We start from the raw sequence: 6,786 nt of genomic DNA on the forward strand, positions 1-6,786 counted from the left end.
CTCGTAACACCTCCTGTGTATCAAGTTCATTTGCTGCCTCCTGTATGCACTGGTAGCAGCAGTTACCTATTTAAGTGCATAACAAGCTCTTCCCATGTTCTCTCAGGAACGGGGCGGGCGAGGGAGAGATAAGGGAGGAACAAACCCAAGCGGGCAAGGGAGAGATAAGGGAGGAACAAACCCAAGCAGAAAAGACTATTGTACAAGCTGATCATCCTCTGTCCACCAGGGAGCAACCCCCTAAGTACTGAAACTCCTCTACAGAGTGTCAGCTCCAACTCTGTCAAGTCAATAACGGTACACAGAAGAAATCTGAATATCGAATCAAGTCTTTATTTTTTTCCACCAAGCACTTTCAAAAGTCGTAAACACAGAGCTGCAAAGTTTTCTTCCAAATTCAATTTTCACATTTTGAAGTTAATATCTGAATAAGGCATTTAACAGTTGCTGAATGCTGAAAGTTTTAAAACTATTTTTATAAGCCTGATCCACAAAACCTAAAACAAACAAACAAACCCCAAACTCCCCAAGATTTTGAATTCAGCTACATTTTTTAGATGATTAAAACAATTCAATACATTCTCCAAAACTACCATCAGTATTTCAAAAGGCTTGTCAACTTTGTGCCCCAATATTCATGGTTGCAAAAAAATCCGGCTATTCCTATCAGCATTTGGTTTCCTAATAGGCAACTACAAGCCAGACCAGTTTGGAACAACCACAGTCACTTCCATTTATTTCCCAAAAGCCTCATAAAATAAAAATGGGGAAGTCACGCTCTCTTGCTTCAGCCTTTAGCCAGACTGAGCATTTGCCTTGTGGAAGATTCACCCCAGTAGATGCAAACTTTAATATTATGGTCCCATATACATAAAATGCAATTTTACCACTGTAAATTGTTAAATGAGACTTCATAAATAAGAATTAGATTATTTTTCTCTAAAAAATTATCAATTCCTGCCAAAAATATGTATTTAGAACACAACTGTCAGGGTACTTTTTTTTTGTGCAGCTAACATACTGAAACAGCAACAATTATTTTTAGTATTAGTAAATAGTTTTTGAACACAAGATTTTTCCAATCATTTTATCCCACCACATTTTTCACATTACATTTAGACATAGTCATTTGTCCAAAGGACTGCTTTTGTTTATTTTTCTCCCCCAAAATAAATCCTTTAGCTCCGGGTTTTGTGGCAGAAAGGTCTCATAAGTATAAAAAAAAGACCCTTCCTGCATGTACACAGGCAGACATGCCAACAATTCAAGAAGACTCATGTGCATGACCTTGAGTGATATGCTGGAGCAGCACCTTTGTAATTACGATTGAGACACCTAATTGCTTAATACTCAATTGTTAAAGCTGTGATTACTCTGTACCAAGAACTGCTGTGCCTCCTGAGGGTCCAAAGTTGCATTAGCAGTCATCCAGGTTTAACAAGGAGTTTCCAGAAAAAACACTTGTCTAAAATGATGCAACACCAACTACTAGTAGTCTTATTTCTCCCCCCCTCCCCTGAATTAAGCTGTAACTTTGACCCATCACTAACAGATGTTATTTACTCCAATATAATCTTCATCTTTGGGAATGCGATGCATTAGAAGTTAACCAAAGTAAAAGTTACACCATCCACACAGCTTAAGCAAAACCAATGAACAACAAAAAAGTTTGGATGTCAGCAGCAGACTGCCTCTGTTACTAACCGCATGGCTTGTAAGTGCCTCTAGGTCGCCTGGAGGACGCAGTGCCGCACTGGGGAAATTAGAGTCTCGTTTATGACAATGAACTTCTGCCCACTAGTCACTTGTGCCTGAACGCAGCATCAGAGCCTCTGCAAGTCTCCAGCTTATGGGACGTTTCAAGAGCTGTCAGCCTGGGAGTCAGTCTGCATGGGTGTTCACATTTTACTTTAGAACTACCGTGTGTATCTATATTGATACACATAGCATTAATTCAGAAGACCTGAAAATAACACGGACTTCTAAGAAGTCCAGGCTGAATGCATCACATGAAAACATCGTCACTCGGAGTTGGAAGCGGGACCGGAGAAAGCCACATCCCAAGAACTGCCATAATGTCAAGTCAGCTAACATAACTGTAAGAAACTAAGCTGACATTTTGAAAGTCTCTGTTGTTATAAACAAGCAAAGTGGACACCAACTTTTTACAATAGCTAATATAACTCAATTTTACCTCTCAGTATGGGATAGGAGGTCTGCAAAAAGTGGCAGCAGCAACATTTTACTCATGTCTAATTAGCTAAACCATTGTATAGATGGAACTTCATATTGAATCTTTCCCATACATTCCATACAAAACCAGGAATTAAGAAAATTCAGCAATAATAAGACTGCCCAAAAGGTAATTTCTACGTAAACCTTTTTCTGCCTTCATTAAAATGTGAACTATGCAAACAACTATAGTCCCAAGACTTCTGATTCACAGAGGGATCAGAAACAGATGAGTGGTACAAACTAGGATGCCAGAACCTTCAGGTACAGGAACCTCAGTAAGGATCTCGAACTACAATTCATACTGCTTTAAAATTGATCTACAAAGTGAAATGTATTTACATTTGTATTGGCTGTCTGTGCTGGTTTTGGCTGGGGCAGAGTTAATTTTCTTCACAGTAGCTAGTATGGGGCTCTGTTTTGGATTTGTGCTGGAAACAGCGTTGATAACACAGGGATGTTTTAGTTATTGCCGAGCAGTGCTTACACAGAGTCAAGGCCTTTTCTGCTTCTCACCCCACCCCACCAGCGAGTAGGCTGGGGGTGCACGAGAAGTTGGGAGGGGACACAGCCGGGACAGCTGACCAAAGGTCCACACCATATGACGTCATGCTCAGCAATAAAACTAAAGAGGACATTGGCCGGGGGGCTGCTGCCTGGGGACTGGCTGGGCATCGGTCAGTTGGTGGTGAGCAACTGGTTTTCATTTGCATCACTTGTCTTTCTTGTGTTTTATTTTTCTCTCTTTGCTATTTCCCTCCCCTTTTCTGTACAATTTTTTATTATCATTATTATTAATAATTAAAAAAAGAAATAATAAACTGTTTTTACCTCAATGCAGGAGTTTTCTCACTTTTACCCTTCCAATTCTCTCCCCCATCTCACCGGGGCGAGGGGGGCAGAGAGTGAATGAGCAGCTGTGTGGTGCTTAATTGCCAGCCGGGGTTAAACCATGACATTGTCCTACAACACTGGGAACACCTGGGGTCTACAGTACCCATATTCTCTGGAAGCAACACTTTGATTCATCTGTTAACAGTGAATTGAGAGAAATATGTTCTAATTTGTCTCTGTAGTCCCTCTTTGGCTGTAGCATTGTATAGTCTCTTTCCATCTTAATGTAAGTAATGGAAGCAGCTTACAAAATCTGCAGGCTCTTACATATTCATGCCAGTGGCCTCAATCAGGTAGGATATTTCTCACATCACATAAGTTATGGCTTACTTCTCCCTCAGCCCTTTCCTTTCTTCACAAGTAGAGCAGAGAGATGAGCAGAAGGGTGGGATTGGTAACTAGGAGGCATCAAGTTTTCAGGACACCTCTTTACAACCCTATGTAACCTTTACCCTCACTGCCTTATTTCCCTCAGAAAAAAAACTAACGGAAAATTTTCAGTTTTAAGAATTTCATTATGCAGAAATTGCACTGACACACAGAAGCCTGCATCCTCCCAGAACATCGACAGCTCCGTAAGTTGTGGTTTGTCCTTATGTACAAGCCGTGCATTAACTGACATACAACTGTCCCACTATGGTTGAAAAACACATTTAAAATAAAAAGGCGCTAAAGCCTTATCCTCTTGGCACCACTGAGTCCCACCAAAACCTACTTAACGCCCCTACACTCACTCACAAACCAAGACAACTTCCTTTGCTAAGCAGACAAGACTTCTGAACTGAAATGCTCTTTCTGCAAGCCGAAGGTTGCAACAGATGAAATTGACCAAGAATTCATTCACCGCTGAAATCAGAACCATACATTGCAGACACACCCTGAACTCGCTCTTCTACTGCAGCGAGAGAATTTCAACAGTGAATAATTTTGTAATATCCATTGAAATCTGACTCGAATGCTGAGCACTGAGATAGAAACCGCTCTAAGGTAAATCTACCTGTCCAATAAGAACACGTGAATATAACACATCCTTGCAGCTCTGTAATACTAGCTCTCTCTCTACTTTAAATACTTCTAGTGGGTTTGATCCCAGAACACTAGATTTTGCTTGCTTGAAGAGATTTAAGTCTTTTCAGTATGCAATTTACTTTATATTGCTAAAAGAACAGACTGCTGAAGAAAGGGTTTGTACAGGGTTTTTGCTAAGTTGAGGTCTTCTCAGCCCCGCTCTATGGTTAAGGGAAAGTTACACCTATTTCAGTTGCTTTTCCCTCAGTTTGAGCTCTGAGGAGTTTTGTATCTTCATAAGCAGAAAAACCTGTTGCAGTGTTGGGCCTGACAGAAGTTACACTAAGAATGACAGCCACTGATAACACACAAGGAATCCATCTCAGTAAACAGAGGAAAGGCTACCAACCAGCTCAGATTTTGATGCAATAACTCTTCAGTAACACAACACTGATACAACATTCTATCAGTAATAATGTAAAGACTCTCCCATACAGTCTAACGAATCATTAAATATTCACATTAATCTCTGACCATGTGCCACTTAAAGACTTAAAATCATTAAACCCTGTGATGTCCTGTTTTCCTTGTTATATCCTCCTTCCCAGAAAATGCACCTACAGCTCTTAAAAAAACCCAAACATCAGAGATTGGTAGATTCCAGTCTCTGGTATTAAATCAGCAGATTTGGATGCTTTTTTTATATCATTCAGCCACTTCCAAATATTCTGTCTTCAAGTAAAAGCAGCTATGTAAAGTTGCATTCTACCTTTCAACGTTAGGCGGTATTTTTTGGAGGAGAGTCCGCTGTGGATCTCAGAGTTCTGATTCATTGGTGGTGGCACTACCATAGCTCCTGGAGTTATTTTAAGGTCTGATCCATAACTAATATATAGATGGCCAAAGCACTCAAGATTCAGCTGCTGAACAACTGTAGTGCAGCACTCTGCAGTAAATCCCTCCATCTCCCAGGCTGCCCTAAAATATCATGGTGCAGGTTGCAGCTGGTGGCAGCTAACGATGTTCTCCTGCTTGCAGAGGCCCTGATTAACTACAGAGTCTCAAACACGAAAAAGCAATTCACTACAGAGTCCTCAAATACAACACGGCCTGACGAAACAGGTACTTGATCCATGCTGCAGGCAATGACAACATAGTTCAATATTTTCCGTCAGAAGTTGAAACGCTTGTAACGAGGAGCATCTTGGGAGCATCTTGGGCTTTTTTGGATTGGTCACACTTTAAATGACTTTATTTTAGTCCCTGATTATTTTTTTTAAGTGTACTTCATCCAGTCAGTAGCATTTTAGTGAAAGTAACACTGAACTGTACATAAACAGCACCAGTCATAAGGAAAAAGCTGCAAATTCAGTGATATTAGGATTGTTTGCAGGCTGGCAGAGGGCTGTGTATACATGACGAATTTAGGATTTCAGGCTACGAGGACTACCGAGAGCCATAAGCTCCCTGATACCTGCTTTCCCACTTGGACACTGATCCACGTTTACTGGCTGAAACTGGGACAAGTGATGTTTTTACTATTCCCATTTGTCCGCCCACCACTCTCACAAAGACAGTTGAAGGGGAGGGGGAACAGCTTGCAGGTTACAGCCTGATATATTAAAGTAAATCTGTTTACTTAACATGGTGGGCTGTAAGTGTGGTGGCTCAGAAACTGGTAAACACTACATTCTGCTGTACTGGCAGAGTCAGAAAACCTGCAGGTGAAGGGGTGAACTAGAGAAGCGGTCTGACAAGTACTTCAGTAACCATCATCTAACCTATTATTGTGTATTAATTGGCACTCTTTGGAAAAACGCAGAAGGAATTCATGCTGAAAGGATGCAGAGGACACAACAACCAAGGCAAGTCAGAAGTATATACAATTCACAAGAGACCTCACCTGAATACGAGACAAAACATACTGCAAAAACCCCGTAGCTCTCAGAATATTTAACTGTTCAGGCAAGTTCCAGTGGGCATAAACAAATACAAACTTTCCTTAGCAACTCTGTAATATTTAATTCCGTGTCATTTGCATAAGATGTAAGTACATCTGATGACTGAGCATGCAAAGACATGGCTGTACCTTTTAAGAAGTATCTAATCTCCAGCTGCACAGATATGCACTTTATTATTAAACAGAAAGATAGAGCCAAGGTATTATTTTAAATCCAATTCCGACTAAAAATAACCCTATAGTAACTCCAAGGAAAGGAGGAGCTTACCAGACCATAACCACCCTGCAGGTTAGACAAGAGCCTTAAGACAAGAACGGCTTGAATAATTAATGTAAACCTTCCTCTCCAGTAAAGTTTCGTGTCTGCAGTTGGTTTATATTTGACAATTCACCTCAATGCACAAGCCACTTTCAAGCTTTCAGCCTCCGTCCTAAAAATAATAATACAAACGTCACCCACACTTTGCACGGTTAAACGTTGTTTCAAGCCACCACAAACACCCGCCGTGAGAACACCCAGGCAAGCTGAACTCCTGTGTTTCAGGACTTACGGGACGTCGCGTAGATTCTCCTCCCTGCCTATGAGTAAAATCCTCATGCCACCTGAGCTCTCCCAAAGGCGGTCGGTGGCCGCGCTTTGGCGTCACCGGCAAGGCGAAGGACTGCTCCGCGCCACCGCGGAGCTCCCTGCG

This window comes from Aptenodytes forsteri, unplaced genomic scaffold, assembly GCF_000699145.1.
Source record: "Aptenodytes forsteri isolate BGI_AS27 unplaced genomic scaffold, ASM69914v1 Scaffold82, whole genome shotgun sequence".
Lineage (NCBI taxonomy): Eukaryota > Metazoa > Chordata > Aves > Sphenisciformes > Spheniscidae > Aptenodytes > Aptenodytes forsteri.